Genomic DNA, 18,101 nt, shown 5'->3' with positions numbered 1-18,101 from the left:
CCCCCTTCCTTCCTGAAACTAACATTTGTGATGAATATCAGGCTTTATCAAAGTTTTAAGGATGAAGGCAAACTATATTCAAGAAGCAAGAAGTCTGTGGTGGTGGTGGTTTAGTCGCTAAGTCGTGTCCAATTCTTGTGACCCCATGGACTGTAGCCTGCCCGGCTCCTCTGTCTGTGGGATTCTCCAGGCAAGAATAGTGGAGTGGGTTGCCATTTCCTTCTCCAGGGGATCTTCCTGGCTCAAGAATTGAACCCTGGGGCCTCCTGCATTGAAGGCAGATGATTTACCAACGGAACTATGAGGGAAGCTCATCCTCTTTACAAGTCTCCTCACTGCCCTGCCTCCGGAGTTGCTCCCCGGCCACCCCCCCCTCCACAGCTGCAGCCTCCCCATCTGCTGCCAGGTTCTGTCCTCACATCTCCCCACCTGCTTCCTAAGGCCCTGCTTCTCAGCCTTCAGAACCTGCAGTTAACCTTCCTTATTGTGCAAAGCAGTTTAGCTTTCCAGTCCAAACTCTGAAGTCTCATTAATGTGCTCTGCTGAAAAAGGAACCTTTCTCTCTGACCCTTGAGAGGCTTAGAAGACCTAGCAGAAACTTTAGAATTTGCCTTTTTCTTGGTCCCTCTCCACCACTTTCTAATCTATCAGCCACTTTTTAAATCTACACCCATTTATTTTCTCAGTGATGTGTGTTAACAACAACTCTCAGGAAGGCAAAGTTGCTGCGGTCTACTGTTCTGAATAATACATTTATGTAAATTTATATGGAACTTGTACTATAGTCATTTCCTCTTAGAGGCTGTAAAATTCTTCGGGGTGGACAGTGTCTTGTTGATTTTGTATCCTTTGCGGTGCTTAGCACCATGCCAGGAAGGGAGTGGTTACTCAGCAAGTGTTTAGTTGAATGGGCTTGAAGGTTGCCTTTCTAACATCTTGTACTCCTCTCAGAACTATTAAAATGAAAGAGTAGATGTGTCCACCCATTACCTTAGTCACTGTAGACTAAATCTTTTTCACCCTCACCAAAATTTAAACAAGTTTCTAGGGAAGAGGTAATACCAAAAAATTAGTATAATTACCAGCATTTATGTTCTATTTCCACTGCACTTTTTGTTTGTTTGTTTCAAATTATATTTCCTTAAACAGCCAGGTTGGAGACTTGATCATTGGAATTTATTTCTGTGGCAACCCCAGTTCTTTGACAAATGCAGGTATTCTTTTCATTAAAATATTAGCTTGACCCAAAGATGTCAAACAGCTACCCTAGCGTTAGTTATTGCAGTCTGAGACCTCCCAAGAGGTCTAAAAAACCAGAAGATTAAATATAGCAATATATTAATATAAACATAGTTTACAAGTCATTTAATAACTATAGTTATATAGACTTTTCAAAGTATTCATTTTTCAAATTATTCTTCTAGATTGATACCAACTTTGTGAAGCAAAATATATCATATGGCCCTTGAAAAAATTGTTAAATGGTAGATTAGCTCCAATGTAAAACATCTTTCTATGTTAACAAAGAGAGGGCAATGCACAGTAATCCTATGTGGTGGGTCACTCCCACTCAACAGAAGAGAAAAATGAGGCTCGAAAAGATTAAGTAACCTACCAAAGGTCACACAGCCCTGACTAGACAGTGTCTTGCTAGGCACTGCAAGTCTGGCCACTCTGAAAGGAAGATTAATTTTAAATTGAGTAGTGGTCATTACTTACAAAATGAATACATTACTGTGATTAATGACAAAATATTTCACTTAGGTTAGTCTTACAGAAAGTTTAAGGGAAACCAAAGTTTAAGGACTCCAGATTCATTTAGGCCCCTTTCAAATATAAAATATTTCCAATTTTCCTTGTCCTACTACTACTGGAAGGGAAGGGAAAACATTGCTATGCATTAAAAAAAAAACAAAAAAAAAACCCAGCAATTCTGTTCCTAAGTACACACCCAAAAGAAGTAAAAATAGGTATTTAAACAGACACTTATGCATTAATGTTCACAGCAGTAGTAGTTTAGTTGCTAAGTCGTGACCAACTGTTGTGACCTCACAGACTGTAGCCTGCCAGGCTCCCCTCTCCATGGGATTCTCCAGGCAAGAATACTGGAGTGGATTGCCATTTCCTTCTCCACCAAAGAAGGAAATGGCACTTTTAATGTGACATTAACATACCTCTGCCCTCAGAATCAATTCATCTGGACCATATTCAATTGAAATAAGCTACAAAAACATGCAAAAATTAATTGAATGCCTTTTTTAGCTTCTCATTTTATATTGGGGTATAGCCGATTAACAAACAATGTGGTGATAGACAACAGGTGAACAGCGAAGGGACTCAGCCATACATATACATGCATCCATTCTCCCCTAAACCCTTCTCCCATCCATGCTGCCACAAAACACTGAGCAGAGTTCTGTGAATGCATTTTTAATGAGATAAAGTGCAAGCAATCACAATAATGAAAATTTCATTGATATTGTCACTTACAATATGATGTGAACTTTTAAAATTATTTATTTTTATTGTAGTATAGTTGATTTACAATAGTTTCAGGTGTACAACATAGTGATTCAGTATTTTATATATTATATTCTGCTTTAACTTATTACAAAATGATGGGAAGTTTCCCTGTGCAGCACAGTATACCCTTATTGCTTATTTATTTATACATAGTAGTTTGTACTCTTTAATCCCCTAAACCTCTCTTGTCCCTCTTCCCTTCACTCTCCCCACTGGTAACCACTAGTTTGTTTTCTATATCTGTGAACTTGTTTCTGGTTTGTTATACATTTTAGTTCGGAGAAGGCAATGGCAACCCACTCCAGTACTCTTGCCTGGAAAATCCCATGGACGGAGGAGCCTGGTAGGCTGCAGTCCATGGGGTTGCAAAGAGTTGGACACGACTGAGCAACTTCACTTTCACTTTTCACTTTCATGCATTGGAGAAGGAAATGGCAACCCACTCCAACCCATTCTCTTGCCTGGAAAATCCCATGGACGGAGGAGCCTGGTAGGCTGCAGTCCATGGGGTTGCAAAGAGTTGGACACGACTGAGCAACTTCACTTTCACTTTTCACTTTCATGCATTGGAGAAGGAAATGGCAACCCACTCCAACCCATTCTCTTGCCGGGAGAATCCCAGGGATGGGGGAGCCTGGTGGGCTGCCATCTCTGGGGTCGCACAGAGTCAGACACGACTGAAGCGACTTAGCAGCAGCAGCAGCAGCATCATATATTTTAATTGGTTTTACTTTTTGCATTCAACATATAAGTGATAACGTAGAGTATTTGTCTTTCTGTTTGACTTATTTCACTGAGAATAATACCCTTTAGGTCCATCCAGGTTGCAAATGGCAGAATTTCATGCTTTTTTTGGCTGAGTAATATTCCATTGTGTAGATATACTATATCTTCTTTATCCATTCATCTATTGATGGACACTTAGGTTGCCTTGACATCTTGGCTAACATGATGTGAATTTTAAGTGTTATTAATAACATATAAAATTATTTATAATAACTACCTGTTAGCCATCAGTTATTACTATTCATAATACATATTTTTAACTCCTCAGAGAAAGAGAGGAGAAATGTAGTTTGATGTTCAATCAACATAAATTGAAAAGATATATCTATAAGAGTAAATCTTTAAAGTCTATTTGGCAATTGTTCTATATGTTTAATTAGGGGATAAAATAATATAAAATTGTAGGGAAAGCACATGTACTGAATTTTTTTTTCTTTCTTGGTCTTAGCAGTATTGATTAAAATTAAATGGAATGTTCTAAATAAGTCATAAGCATTCTTTGATAAATGGCATTTTTTCTAGAATTAATTCCAATCATTTCATTGATTTCTAAGGAACTGAGTACATGGTTTCTATTGCCACAAATTTCCTTAAAATAGCTAATTCTGTGGGCTTACAAACTCTGAGTTTGATAGGTAATGTCATTCAAATATTTAGATTTTAATTTAAGAATTCAAACATCCAGATGTTTCTACATGGGTTTCTCTTTTAAATAGTTAGGGGACTTCAGGTGCTCCCCCAGCTATGACAAAATCCAGAAGAATGGTTAATAGCAACCAAGTATGTAATAGCCTGGCATGCTGCAGTCCATGGGGTTGCAGAGTCTGTCACCACTTAGCGATTCAACCACCACATTCACCACAATGAATTAATAGGCTGCTCTTCACCCTAACAGAGCTTTTTGATCTTATATCTAGAATCATTTCTTCTGTTGGGGAAATACCTGCAATACAATACCTCAGCTGAGATTTTGTAAGTCCCTTATCAAACACAAACACTCTTTTTTCAGTACTTGGCAACGATCGAAAGCTTCTATTTGTAGTTGTTTTTCTGTCCCCCCATAAGTAGAGAGGTTCTGATAATTTGCTAAATTCAGCTTTTATCTTCAACTATCAATTCAACTATTAATCCAATTATTATTTTCAAACTAATTCAAGGTAGAGAGACTTTACATGGGGTAAGCAGCCATCACTGAGGAAATAAGAGATGAGAAAGACCTACCATTAAGAATAATGGTCAGAGGGACTTTCCTGGTGGTCCAGTGGCTAAGACTCCATGCTCCCAATGCAGGGGGCCCAGGTTCATTTCCTGATCAGGGAACAAGATCCCACATGCCACAAGTAAGAGTTGATATGTTGCAGCTAAAGATCCCACATGCCGCAATGAAGACCCAGCACAGCCAAATAAATAAATATTTTAAAAAATAATAATGGTCACAAAACTATGTTTCAAAGCTCCTACTTGTATTTGCACAGGTAAAACACTGCAATTTGGCGGTATCAGGAAGGCCACTTGCTTAACTGTGAGGCATCAACAATTGGCTTGTGATGATTCTTGTTTTCAGTTACTGTTAGTCTGCTTCTTAATTATCATAAATGTATTGTTAAGTATGTTTATGATGAGTGACTTAATTATATACATCATTATTGATGTGTATCATTATATATTTGCATCAACTTTATTTCAGGCTAATAATTTTCTAATAAGCCTACTGCTAAATGACTTGTACTTCTCAAAATATCCCAAGTTTGCTGTATGGTAACATTTAATTCATTATATGGTAGCCCAGCTGGTAAAGAATCCGCCTGCAATGCAGGAGACCTGGGTTCAGTCCCTGGGTTGGGAAGATCCCCTGGAGAAGGGAACAGCTACCCACTCCAGTATTCTGGCCTGGAGAATTCCATGGACAGAGGAGCCTGACGGGCTACAGTCCACGGAGTCACAAAGAGTCAGACAGGACTGAGCGACTTTCACTCCACTCCATGCACCCAGTGAATCTACACTATTTAAAAACTTTCATCACACTTGCCAAGTGTAGTAATTTACTGCGTTATTTTATAATTTATATACTATTGTTTTAGGATATATAAATTATATACCTGTCTTTATTCCTTCAGTTGAAGCTGTGAGTGCCCAGTCGCATCTGACTCTTTTCTGACCTCATGGACTGTATGGTATCCAGTGAACCTGCCAGGCTCCTCTGTCCATGGAATTTTCCAGGCAAGAATACTATAGTGGGTTGCCATTTCCTACTCTAGGGGATCTTCCCCACCCAGGAGCACTTGTGTCTTCTGCATCTCCTGCGTTGGTAGGCAGATTCTTTACCACTGTGCCACTAAATGTTTCAAGCTAGATGTTTATTGTAGCTTTTTTATTCTCTCCAATTTTTTTTTTTTATAAAAAAAAGTTGTTTTGGGGAATTCCCTGGTGGTCCAGTGGTTAGGATTCTGTGCTTCCATTGAAGGGAGCACAGGTTCAATCCCTGGTCCAGGAGCTAAGATCCTGCATGGTGCAGCCAAAAATAAAGGTCTTTTTTTCTGGGAAAAAAAATGGGTTCAGTGAAGTTGGTGCACTCATTCAAGAGTCATGAAAACATGAAAGAACACACTTTGGTGCTCAACAAGCTGTGGCTGGAATCCCACCTCTATTACTTCATGAGTGTGCTTGAGTTCCACCTCTCTAGGACTTCCACCCTTCATACATAAAATGGGAATAATAACCTTTCTTTATAAAATAATTGTGACGTTTACCTAGCCCAAAGCAATCATTCAATGAATGGTAATTATTATCCCTAGGTACAATAGGATTAAATGATGGAGCTTATCTTTCCAGGCTGTGGGAGGAACCTTGTCTAGGGTGAAGTCAGCCAGTCTCTTCTATAATTGATGAGTAGAATGTTTGTATTACAGCCTAGCTTCCAGATAACAGAGTGGGTGCCATGTCCCTTTTGCTGACTTGCATTTCGTAGGGACCCAGGAAGCTGAAGGAAACTGCCAGGCAGTACCAGCGGGAACTTTTGATCTTGCTCAGATATGGTAACTTAATTTTCTATCTAGCTATAAACAAGTTAATCTGCAATTTAACCTTATGTGGGTGATGGGAACCCCCTGGGTCTACTTCCTATCAGTTGGTTAAAACATTTCAGGACGTGCAAAGGGTTCCTTTTAAGCCCTGTTAGGAAATGGCAACCCACTCCAGTGTTCTTGCCTGGAGAATCCCAGGGACGGGGAGCCTGTTGGGCTGCCATCTATGGGTTCGCACAGAGTTGGACACGACTGAAGAGACTTAGCAGCAGCAGCAGGTGCTCAAAGAGGACAAGTACGGATGTGTCTTCTGCCCACAAGTCTGAGCTCTTACAGTCACCTGACACAGCACTTTACCCAGGGCCTGGTTTCAAGTTCTTTCCACCTTTAGAGCAGAGTACAAGCTCTTTTCTGAAATTGCCAGAAAGTTGCTATGGTTCAGGAAGCACATTCATGTGATAAGTCAAAGGAACTTGACAGGAGGATCTTACATGTAAGTTTAGCTGGAAACAGGGCCGTGGTAACAATAGCCTGGATTTTGTTCTAAGGCTCAGGGACAGGGTCTGGCTCTCCCCCTTCTGTTTGGTGAGATGAGGGAAGAACATAGCCCGACCAGGGCACCAGCCAAGGGGCAGGAGTTGACTAGGGTCCACGTAAGCCAGGAGACTGAGCAGGAGGAGGAAGGAGCAGGAAGCAGGAGCAGGAAGACTGAGCTCTCCTGGAAGGAAGTCAAAGCCATGCACAATAGCCAAATTCCAAAGAACCAGAAGTATTAGTAGCACCATGTCTAGGGTCTAATATAAAGGTCAAGTTCAAAAAGAAAGGCAGAAAATAAGCAAGGTGGAATCAAATGTAGTATGGAGTTGGATAATGGGAAAGAAATGAATGGTTTTTTCCTGAAATTTTTTCTAGAATATTAGTTGACATGGATGTGCATGTGTGTGTGCTCAGTCACTTCAGTCATGTCCAACTCTTTGCGACTTCCATGGACTGTAGCCCATCAGGCTCCCCTGTCTATGAGTGGGTTGTCATTTCCTCCTCCATGGGATCTTCCTGACTCAGGGATCGAACCCGTGTCTCCTGAGACTCCTGCTTTGGCAGGTGAATTTTTTAATGTTGAGCCATTGGGGAAGCCCCAGTGACATGGATAGTTTTCATGTAATGGCTTGCCATGAGGACTGAAAAAGTGTCGGTGGTAAATGAGTGGGTGGGTGCACACAGGTTAGACCGCCTAGAGGAGAGCAGACAGGTAACAGTGAGGTCAGTTATTATCATATTGTTAACTTCGCTGGTTCTGCCCTTAATTAAGTATGGGGGGATTTCCCCTTCCCGCCTCTCGCCAACTAAAAGTAGAGCTTTTGCCCTTTTCTCTCAGAAGTATGGCTATTCGAGGTCTTGACAAGACTGGAGGCGGGTCCACTTGGGCAATGATACATGGAGCAAGCCCGAGTGGGCTCCGCTCTGCTGGGCAGTGCTGAGTGTGGACACAGAGAAAGCCTAGTTTGGTCCCTGTTCTTAGACAAGTGGCTTCTCCAGTGAAATCAGGGGCTCTGAGATTCACCATTACTGGGCCTTCAGACAATGTCCCTTGTGCTCACCCTGCTTCTCTTGAGCAGTGGCCTAAAGCCTTCTAGACTGCTTCTTCAGGATCAACCCCCAGCCTCTCAAGGGGCTTTCTGGTAATCCCCTCTTGTTGGAAAATCCCTCCTCACCTACTTCCCTTTTTTCTCAGAAGCATTATTTCCCTTCATGTTGCTTTCTTTTCCAGGGGTGCTTACAAAATAGACCTTGATAGTTTAGAAGGTAATTTCCCCTTTAAAACTTGACAGCTTTGCTCTCCTTGGGAGTGAGGAGAGCTTAACTTCAAATCCTCTGAAACTGAAGTGAGATTTCTGCATTCCTTCTCTCCAGTGCAGACAAGGTGGGGAGAACACAGCGTTTCTAGTCAGCAGCTTGAAATGTCACAAGCTACTGCAAAATATTCACATGAAAAGGGATCAAAGGCCAGCAGACAAGAACCAGACATCCTTGAACTAGAGACAAGGCCAACTTGGGACACAGAGGTGGTGGATGGGGGTGGGGAGTTACATAGAGATAATATACAACACGAGAGATGGAAAAGAATTTGTTAGGTAGTATACGCTTGTCTCCTCCATTGGACTAAAAATTTCTCAATGGCCATGATTGTGGTATTCAACTCTCTGTTCTCAGCATTTAGGTGTAGAATTATTAACATCTACTAGGTGCTCAATAAATATTTGCTTGAAATGAACTAAACTTATCAAGCTATTTCCATGACAGGAATTTATAGGTGTGAGCAAAGTCCCCAAGATGTCTTAAAAGTCTTACATATCTTGAACAACTGGAACCTTTAGAGGGTGAGAGATGTATTGGAACATTCAATGAATGCGTATCAGTGAAGGCCCTGGGAAAATGAAAAGAAAGACCAATATAAAGGAAATAGGCAGAAAAGTATCTGGATGACAAATGTAAAGTAAGTGGTAGATCTCTTATTCCAAAGCTCATCACAACAAACAATGCCTTTAAAGTAACTCTTGTTGATCTAATTAGAGCAGATTTAAAAACATCATAAATTGTCTTATTTCCAAAGTAAACCACCTTTTTCTTAAAATGATGAAGGCAATAGGACAGAAATTACAAAACAGAAATGTCAAGTAGATTCTGGGATCTGGCTGAAACAGAGAACCAGGCATCACTCTCCACTAAGGTTCAACCTGGTCAACACAAGGATTTGTACTGTGGGAATATTGTTGTTTTTCAAATATATTTTAGTAAAACCCTTGAGTTTTCCACTTAACAAATTTTCAAGTGTATGATATAGTATTGTTACGTGTCCAAACTTTGTTGTATAGCAGAACACTGGAATTTATTCCGTCTGCGTAACTCTTTTAAATTTTTCTCTCCTTTTTTCCCCCACTATCTTTCACTTACCTTTGCCTTCAACATCACCTCTAGTTCCGTTCTTCAGTTTCTCATTTTCAAAGATGTAATTGGACATGACATTTCTTTCACCTTATTAACACTCACATGTCCTTTTCTAATCTATCAAATTATTCACCATCACCCTGCAGTTCTCTCCTGATGGAAGGGTCAACAGTAAAAGGTGACATTCAGCTTACCCCTCACCACTCCAAGTTTACAGAGGAAACTTTCCTGTATATTCTAAGGGTATTCTGTTCCTCTCTCTTAGACCATGCACCACCCTACAAAATTACTTGTTCACTCATAGTGAATGTCACCCTCTCTAGCTTCTTACCTCTTTAAAGGCAAGACATGTTTTCTTCAAATCCTCAAACTTAGTACAGTGCCTGCTGTGTATTTAATAACTGATGAATGAAGCTGAGGGGAGAGAGAGAAGATGGGAGAAAAGAGGAAAAGGAAGGAAGAAGGAGAAAAAAAGTTAGTGAATTCATTTTGGAGAATTCTGGAATTCTCCAAATTGTGGAAACCAATTATTCCTATGCACTTGTACAACAAAATCACTCTAATGACGCCTCAGTTTGATCACTTGAAATGACCTGGCTAATTGGAGAGCATATCTTGAGATATGGGCCAGATTTAAGCAACTATTTGTTTTTTAAAATTCTCCAATTTCTAAAAATATGACCATCAACAACAAACACTAGGCCAAACTAAACAAACAAAAGCAAATTTCATTTTGGTTATCAGGCAATTTTGGGGAAATTTCAGTTTTGATTCTTCAGGGGAATTTATTTTTAAAAATTTCTTTTTGTACATATAGTCATTATCTTGATGACTGCCTTTCTAATAAATAACCCTTTGAAAATTATTCTCTTTGAGTTAATGAACTGGCTTATTAATTTAGTTTGGGAAAACAGTTTTCTGTTCTTAAATCAAAGTATTAATCCGGGAAACATGGGCACTGTGAATCCTGAGATCACTGAGACTGACTATCAGTGAGTTTATTGACCTCTTGTTGGATTAACCTTTATGAAATTTTATATGCTATAGAAAGTGGCATACAGTTAAATTTTATAATTCCTACCTGAAGTAAAATAAAATAAAATAAAATTATTTTGGCCAGGAGCGGCGGCTGGGAGGACCAACCGCACGTCCAAGGAGCGGTGGCTGGGCGGGTGCAGGAAGGCCTAGAGGAGCTATCCCACGTTGAAGGTCAGGAAGGGCGGCAGTGAGGAGATAACCCTCGTCCAAGGTAAGGAGTAGCGGCTGCACTTTGCTGGAGCAGCCGTGAAGAGATACCCCACGCCCAAGGTAAGAGAAACCCAAGTAAGATGGTAGGTGTTGCAAGAGGGCATCAGAGGGCAGACACACTGAAACCACACTCACAGGAAACTAGTCAATCTAATCACACTAGGACCACAGCCTTGTCTAACTCAATGAAACTAAGCCATGCCCATGGGGCAACCCAAGACGGGCGGGTCATGGTGGACAGATCTGACAGAATGTGGTCCACTGGAGAAGGGAATGGCAAACCACTTCAGTATTCTTGCCTTGAGAACCCCATGAACAGTACGAAAAGGCAAAATGATAGGTTACTGAAAGAGGAACTCCCCAGGTCAGTAGGTGCCCAATATGCTACTGGAGATCAGTGGAGAAATAACTCCAGAAAGAATGAAGGGATGGAGCCAAAGCAAAAACAATACCCAGCTGTGGATGTGACTGGTGATAGAAGCAAGATCCGATGCTGTAAAGAGCAATATTGCATAGGAACCTGGAATGTCAGGTCCATGAATCAAGGCAAATTGGAAGTGGTCAAACACGAGATGGCAAGAGTGAATGTTGACATTCTAGGAATCAGCGAACTCAAATGGACTGGAATGTGTGAATGTAACTCAGATGACCATTATATCTATTACTTCGGACAGGAATCTCTCAGAAGAAATGGAGTAGCCATTATGGTCAACAGAGGAGTCCGTAATGAAGTACTTGGTTGCAATCTCAAAAATGACAGAATGATCTCTGTTTGTTTCCAAGGCAAACCATTCAATATCACAGTAATCCAAGTCTATGCCCCAACCAGTAATGCTGAAGAAGCTGAAGTTGAACGGTTCTATGAAGACCTACAAGACCTTTTAGAACTAACACCCAAAAAAGATGTCCTTTTCATTATAGGGGACTGGAATGCAAAAGTAGGAAGTCAAGAAACACCTGGAGTAACAGGAAAATTTGGCCTTGGAATACGGAATGAAGCAGGGCAAAGACTAATAGAGTTTTGCCAAGAAAATGCACTGGTCATAGCAAACACCCTCTTCCAACAACACAAAAGAAGACTCTACACATGGATATCACCAGATGGTCAGTACTGAAATCAGATTGATTATGTTCTTTGCAGCCAAAGATGGAGAAGCTCTATACAGTCAACAAAAACAAAACCGGGAGCTGACTGTGGCTCAGATCATGAACTGCTTATTGCCAAATTCAGAATGAAATTGAAGAAAGTAGGGAAAACCACTAGATCATTCAGGTATGACCTAAATCAAATCCCTTATGATTATACAGTGGAAGTGAGAATAGATTCAAGGGCCTAGATCTGATAGATAGAGTGCCTGATGAACTATGGAATGAGGTTCGTGACATTGTAGAGGAGACAGGGATCAAGACCATCCCCATGGAAAAGAAATGCAAAAAAGCAAAATGGCTGCCTGGGGAGGCCTTACAAATAGCTGTGAAAAGAAGAGAAGCGAAAAGCAAAGGAGAAAAAGAAAGATATAAGCATCTGAATGCAGAGTTCCAAAGAATAGCAAGAAGAGATAAGAAAGCCTTCCTCAGCGATCAATGCAAAGAAATAGAGGAAAACAACAGAAAGGGAAAGACTAGAGATCTCTTCAAGAAAATTAGAGATACCAAGGGAACATTTCATGCAAAGATGGGCTCGATAAAGGACAGAAATGGTATGGACCTAACAGAAGCAGAAAATATTAAGAAGAGGTGGCAAGAATACACAGAAGAACTGTACAAAAAAGATCTTCATGACCCAGATAATCACGATGGTGTGATCACTGACCTAGAGCCAGACATCCTGGAATGTGAAGTCAAGTGGACCTTAGAAAGCATCACTACAAACAAAGCTAGTGGAGGTGATGGCATTCCAGTTGAGCTCTTTCAAATCCTGAAAGATGATGCTATGAAAGTGCTGCACTCAATATGCCGGCAAATTTGGAAAACTCAGCAGTGGCTACAGGACTGGAAAAGGTTAGTTTTCATTCCAATCCCAAAGAAAGGCAATGCCAAAGAATGCTCAAACTACCGCACAATTGCACTTATCTCACACGCTAGTAAAGTAATGCTTAAAATTCTCCAAGCCAGGCTTCAGCAATACGTGAACCATGAACTTTCAGATGTTCAAGCTGGATTTAGAAAAGGCAGAAGAACTAGAGATCAAATTGCCAACATACTCTGGATCATGGAAAAAGCAAGAGAGTTCCAGAAAAACATCTATTTCTGCTTTATTGACTATGCCAAAGCCTTTGACTGTGTGGATCACCACAAACTGTGGAAAACTCTGAAAGAGATGGGAATACCAGACCACCTGACCTGCCTCTTGAGAAATCTGTATGCAGGTCAGGAAGCAACAGTTAGAACTGGACATGGAACAACAGACTGGTTCCAAATAGGAAAAGGAGTACGTCAAGGCTGTATATTGTCACCCTGCTTATTTAACTTCTATGCAGAGTACATCATGAGGAACGCTGGGCTGGAAGAAGCACAAGCTGGAATCAAGATTTCTGGGAGAAATATCAATAACCTCAGATATGCAGATGACACCACCCTTATGGCAGAAAGTGAAGAGGAACTCAAAAGCCTCTTGATGAAAGTGTAAGTGGAGAGTGAAAAAGTTGGCTTAAAGCTCAACATTCAGAAAACGAAGATCATGGCATCTGGTCCCATCACTTCATGGGAAATAGATGGGGAAACAGTGGAAACAGTGTCAAACTTTATTATTTTGGGCTCCAAAATCACTGCAGATGGTGACTGCAGCCATGAAATTAAAAGACGCTTACTCCTTGGAAGGAAAGTTATGACCAACCTAGATAGCATATTCAAAAGCAGACACATTACTTTGCCAACAAAGGTCCGTCTAGTCAAGGCTATGGTTTTTCCAGTGGTCATGTATGGATGTGAGAGTTGGACTGTGAAGAAGGCTGAGCACCGAAGAATTGATGCTTTTGAACTGTGGTGTTGGAGAAGACTCTTGAGAGTCCCTTGGACTGCAAGGAGATCCAACAAGTCCATTCTGAAGGAGATCAGCCCTGGGATTTCTTTGGAAGGAATGATGCTAAAGCTGAAACTCCAATACTTTGGCCACCTCATGTGAAGAGTTGACTCACTGGAAAAGACTGATGCTGGGAGGGATTGGGGGCGGGAGAAGACGGGGACAACAGAGGATGAGATGGTTGGATGGCATCACTGACTCGACGGACGTGAGTCTGAGTGAACTCTGGGAGTTGGTGATGGACAGGGAGGCCTGGCATGCTGTGATTCATGGGGTCGCAAAGAGTCGGACACAACTGAGCGACTGAATTGAACTGAAGCAGTAAATTTTCACAATGACAAAAGTAAAACCTTTAAGGCACTATAAATCTACTTTTTAAAATAATCCAAGAAAGTAATTAAATTTATCTTCTGTTTTGAAACTTAATTAGGTTCTGTGTTTAAAATAGTTACAAAAGGCATATTAAAAAATATGGATGCCAATTTAAAAATATTAATGCAATGGATAAATTTTTGAGGAAAAAAAGTTATTCAACAAGAGAAAGAAAACCTGAATAGGTCAGTTAGCTAGGCAGAAACTAATAAAGTTGCCAAAGAACCACCACTTCAAAGTATCAAATGGTTTTATAGGTGAATCATTCCCATGGTAAATAGAAAGACACTATCCAGTTAATTTGGAGACGTGATCTCGATAAGAAAGTGGAAATAGTGCCAAACCAGCAACAGAAAGATGTGATATTGATTGAGTGACAGAGAAATCCAATCTAAAGTCAAGTCCCTGGTTAGTTGTTTTCATTTTTTGTCATTCATAACACATATGGTTTAAAAAGGCAAGTCATCTTCTGTGACTTTTTCATTATAATCAGAAACAGTGGATCATTTCATCAAAAGGTGGGATATAATTTTCATTTTATTAAATCTGCATTTGCTTAATGACTCACCTATAATCAATATATATAAAAAATATATAAAATCCTGTTGCATTATTTGTGCCTTGATCTCTTTGAATGCATGCTCTTTAAATGCTCTCTCTAAAGACTCAGCCACTGTGCTGTAAGAAGTCCAGGCACATGGTGATGCCATGACATGCTCCAGGAGATAGCCCTAGATGAATTCCCAGACAACAGTCAGCATTAACTGCTACCCACATGAGTGAATCATCTTGGACATCCAGCCCTGTCAAGCCTTCAGATGACCACAGGATAAGATACAACAAAAGATATCTGCCTCGCTGAGCCCTTCCCCAACCTCTGACCCACAAAATCATGTTTTCTGGCACTCAATTTGGGGATAATATGTTATGCAGCAGTAGAAAACCAAACCACCTGCCTGGGCCCAATTCTCAGTTCTACGAAGCACCCCCAGCCCAAGTTCCCACATGGACCAATGGAGCTACTAATGAAAGTGTTGGTGGACTACACAATTTACCAAGTGCTGAGACTGAAAGATTAGAAATTAAAGATTTACAAGTGATTTTATGACACCAGCCTGGTGCCCCAACAGGCCAGACTAACTCTGAGGATACCTCACATAGACTTTGGGACCAGGCCACATCAGCCACTTTGCAGTGGAACCAGAGGATGGGACAAGGACTCCCGCCTGTGGATTTGAGGCCCCTTCTCTCTCACAGTCAAGAAATTGTGTCAGCTGATCTCCATCTTCTGCCCTCTAATAACCCCATGGCATCTGGGAGGAAAACAGAGAAAAGAGGAAGAAATATGAAAGGCCGAGCATAAACATGAAAGAGACCGAATGACTTAAATGATTACACTTAAACAGGGAGATTCTGAGGTTTGACTGACAAAATTAAGTTCAACCCCATGCTGCTGCTAAGGAAGATTATACATACTAGAGAAAATTTAAAAGCCACATATAGTGTTTCAAGTGTTTGATCCCACTACACTTATGAGATCATTGAAATAAAAGGCAAGTAGATTTTAAGCACTAGATGCTTACTGGCTATAACACTTGTTGTATGTATCCAAAGCACTGGACACATCAGCTTGTCTTTGTCCAGAGGGTTTATAGTATAATAAAAAAGTAAAGACTAGGAGGAAACGGATTTTACAGCTAATAATCACATGTTGTAAATTACTGTTATATCTTAAAAAAGAATATCCCTGATTGTTTGAATTATTTGAATAAATAACAAGAACAAATATAAGCGAACAGATCTTGACCATGTTTGTCCTTGATAATAGCTGCCAGTAGTTAAACATCAGTTTATAACAAACTTTTATATTCATTCTTGTTCTTATACTGGCCAAATAAAGCATCCCATTTCACAGAAGACACTGTGACTGACAGACATTAAACTTGCCCTAGGGTGGGCTGCTGTCCATGGGGTCACACAGAGTCGGACACTACTGAAGCGACTTAGCAGCAGCAGGAGGAGCAGGGACTTCCCTGGTGATCCAGTGGTTAAGGCTCTGCCGCTCTTCCAAGGCAGGGGTAGTGGGTTCGATCCCTGGTTAAGGAATTAAGATCCCACGTGCTGTGCAACTTGACTAAAAAATAAACAAAGGGAAATAGTGAAGGATAGGGAAGCCTGGCACGGTGCAGTCCACGTGGTCACAGTGAGTCAGACACAACTGAGCAACTGAACAGCAATTGCCAGAATCAGACTTCAAAGCTATTTTACCTCAATCTAGTATTATCTGTTTTCATTACTTGGTACCTTCCTATTACTGTAGCCATTAAGATTTATATTCATTTTCACTTTACACATTTTTAGCTTTTAAGATTGTGCAGAGATAACCTTTAAGTACCTTTGTACAATAGCAAAGTGTTAAAATGGAAAAACACTTCACAAAGCAGAAAACCTCTAGCTCTTAGGCCCCATTTAAGGTTATGGGATCCATAATACTGTCACATATTTTCATGGTAGGGTGATGGATATTAACAGATACTAATGAAGATTGTAGATATAGAATTAAGGACAGATTGTTTTATTTTTGTTAAATTACTAGTTTAAAAAGTTGCAGTTTTTGGAGATGGCCCTGCCCAAGTCTAAGCTTTTGCTTTAGAAAACACTAATAATAAGCAACATACATTTAGAATCTTTTGCAACTTCCTCTGCATGCTTCAGTATTTTAAAGAAGAGGGAAACCATTCTGACTCTTCCCTTGCTAAAAATTCAGAATATTGAATACACGCTAAATTGAGAAGGTTTACAAAGGATACTATGGGGACAACTGCCTTGTATAAGTAAGTAATAAATATTTATTGGTTTGGTTTTTATTTGGATTTTTAGTTTTTATCTTTATTTGCTTTTCCAATTTTCATTAATCTCTCCTGAGAATTTTGTTTGTATAAAGAGTTGATTTAGTTTTGCTGTGTTTGTATAGATTTTTATGCCTCTGTTCCTGGTGAATTTGATGCTTATCTGAGATTTTACATTTATCTGGTGTTTTCTATCTCATTATTAAACCTCAACTGCAACATCTAAAAAAATTAATCATTTTATGATTCTCTCCTATTAAGTAATGAAAATAGATCCCATTGGTAAGACAGTATAAGATTGCCTCATGTGGTTTCTGTAGGATATAGTTGTGGTTTTTTAAGTTAACCTGATTATATATCATTTATATTGATGACTCTGAAAGAAAAAAAAAAGGAAATGGCAACCTACACCAGTATTCTTTGGAAAATCCAATGGACAGAGGAGCCTGGCAGGCTACAGTTCATGGGGTCAAAAGAGTCAGACATGACTGAGCAACTGAGCACACCAAAAGAAGAAATCAGTAAGATTCACATTGTTTGGAGAAAAGCGACAACTCCTTTACAAGTACAAGCTATAGTTCAGCGAAAAAGACCTGTTACATAGAAAAGATACGGCAAAGAAGTAGGCACCCGATATTAAATATATGATGGAATATATGTTGCAGTAATAATATATAGTGTAATAAATAATGCATCCATTGATTTTAAATTATATATTTGTAATGTGTATATATAGCATAATGTATATAAAATATAATGTATATATATTTATATATTACATAAAAATACATCCTTTTACTTGATATTTTGTGTGTGTGTGTGTGTGAAGTTTAAGTAAACAATGTTAAGAAAGATATACATCCAAATGTTAACAGGGGTTGTCTGTTGATGGGAGGATTTCAGGTAATTTTTTTTCTTTGTTCTTTTCTGAGTTTTTACCATGAGTGTGTATATTTTTATAAAAATAATTGGGTTTTCAAAAATTATTAAAAAAACAGAAACTTCTAATTACAGGAAAGAAACTTATCTTCCATTCCGATCACTACATCAACCAATTGAACAAGAAGCACACATTAATATCCTGTGTGCCCAACCCATAGATATGATGGTATTTCTTGCGACTCTAAGTCTTTCCTCATGAGTTCACCAGCTCATTTAACAGCCACTTTTCTTAGCAGTTTGTCATCAGCATGTTCTTAGTTTCCATAGAAAGAAAAATTATCTGTTTTCCTAATTAGATTATGTAATATTTAATCCAATTGTGAAAAAAGTGGAAGTTAGTCACACAGTCGTGTCCAACTCTTTGTGATCCCATGGACTGTAGCCTGCCAG

Source organism: Bos taurus, chromosome 9 (genome assembly GCF_002263795.3).
Source record: "Bos taurus isolate L1 Dominette 01449 registration number 42190680 breed Hereford chromosome 9, ARS-UCD2.0, whole genome shotgun sequence".
Taxonomy (NCBI): domain Eukaryota; kingdom Metazoa; phylum Chordata; class Mammalia; order Artiodactyla; family Bovidae; genus Bos; species Bos taurus.
The sequence above is the reverse complement of the archived record's forward strand: the minus strand, read 5'-3'. Positions refer to the sequence as shown.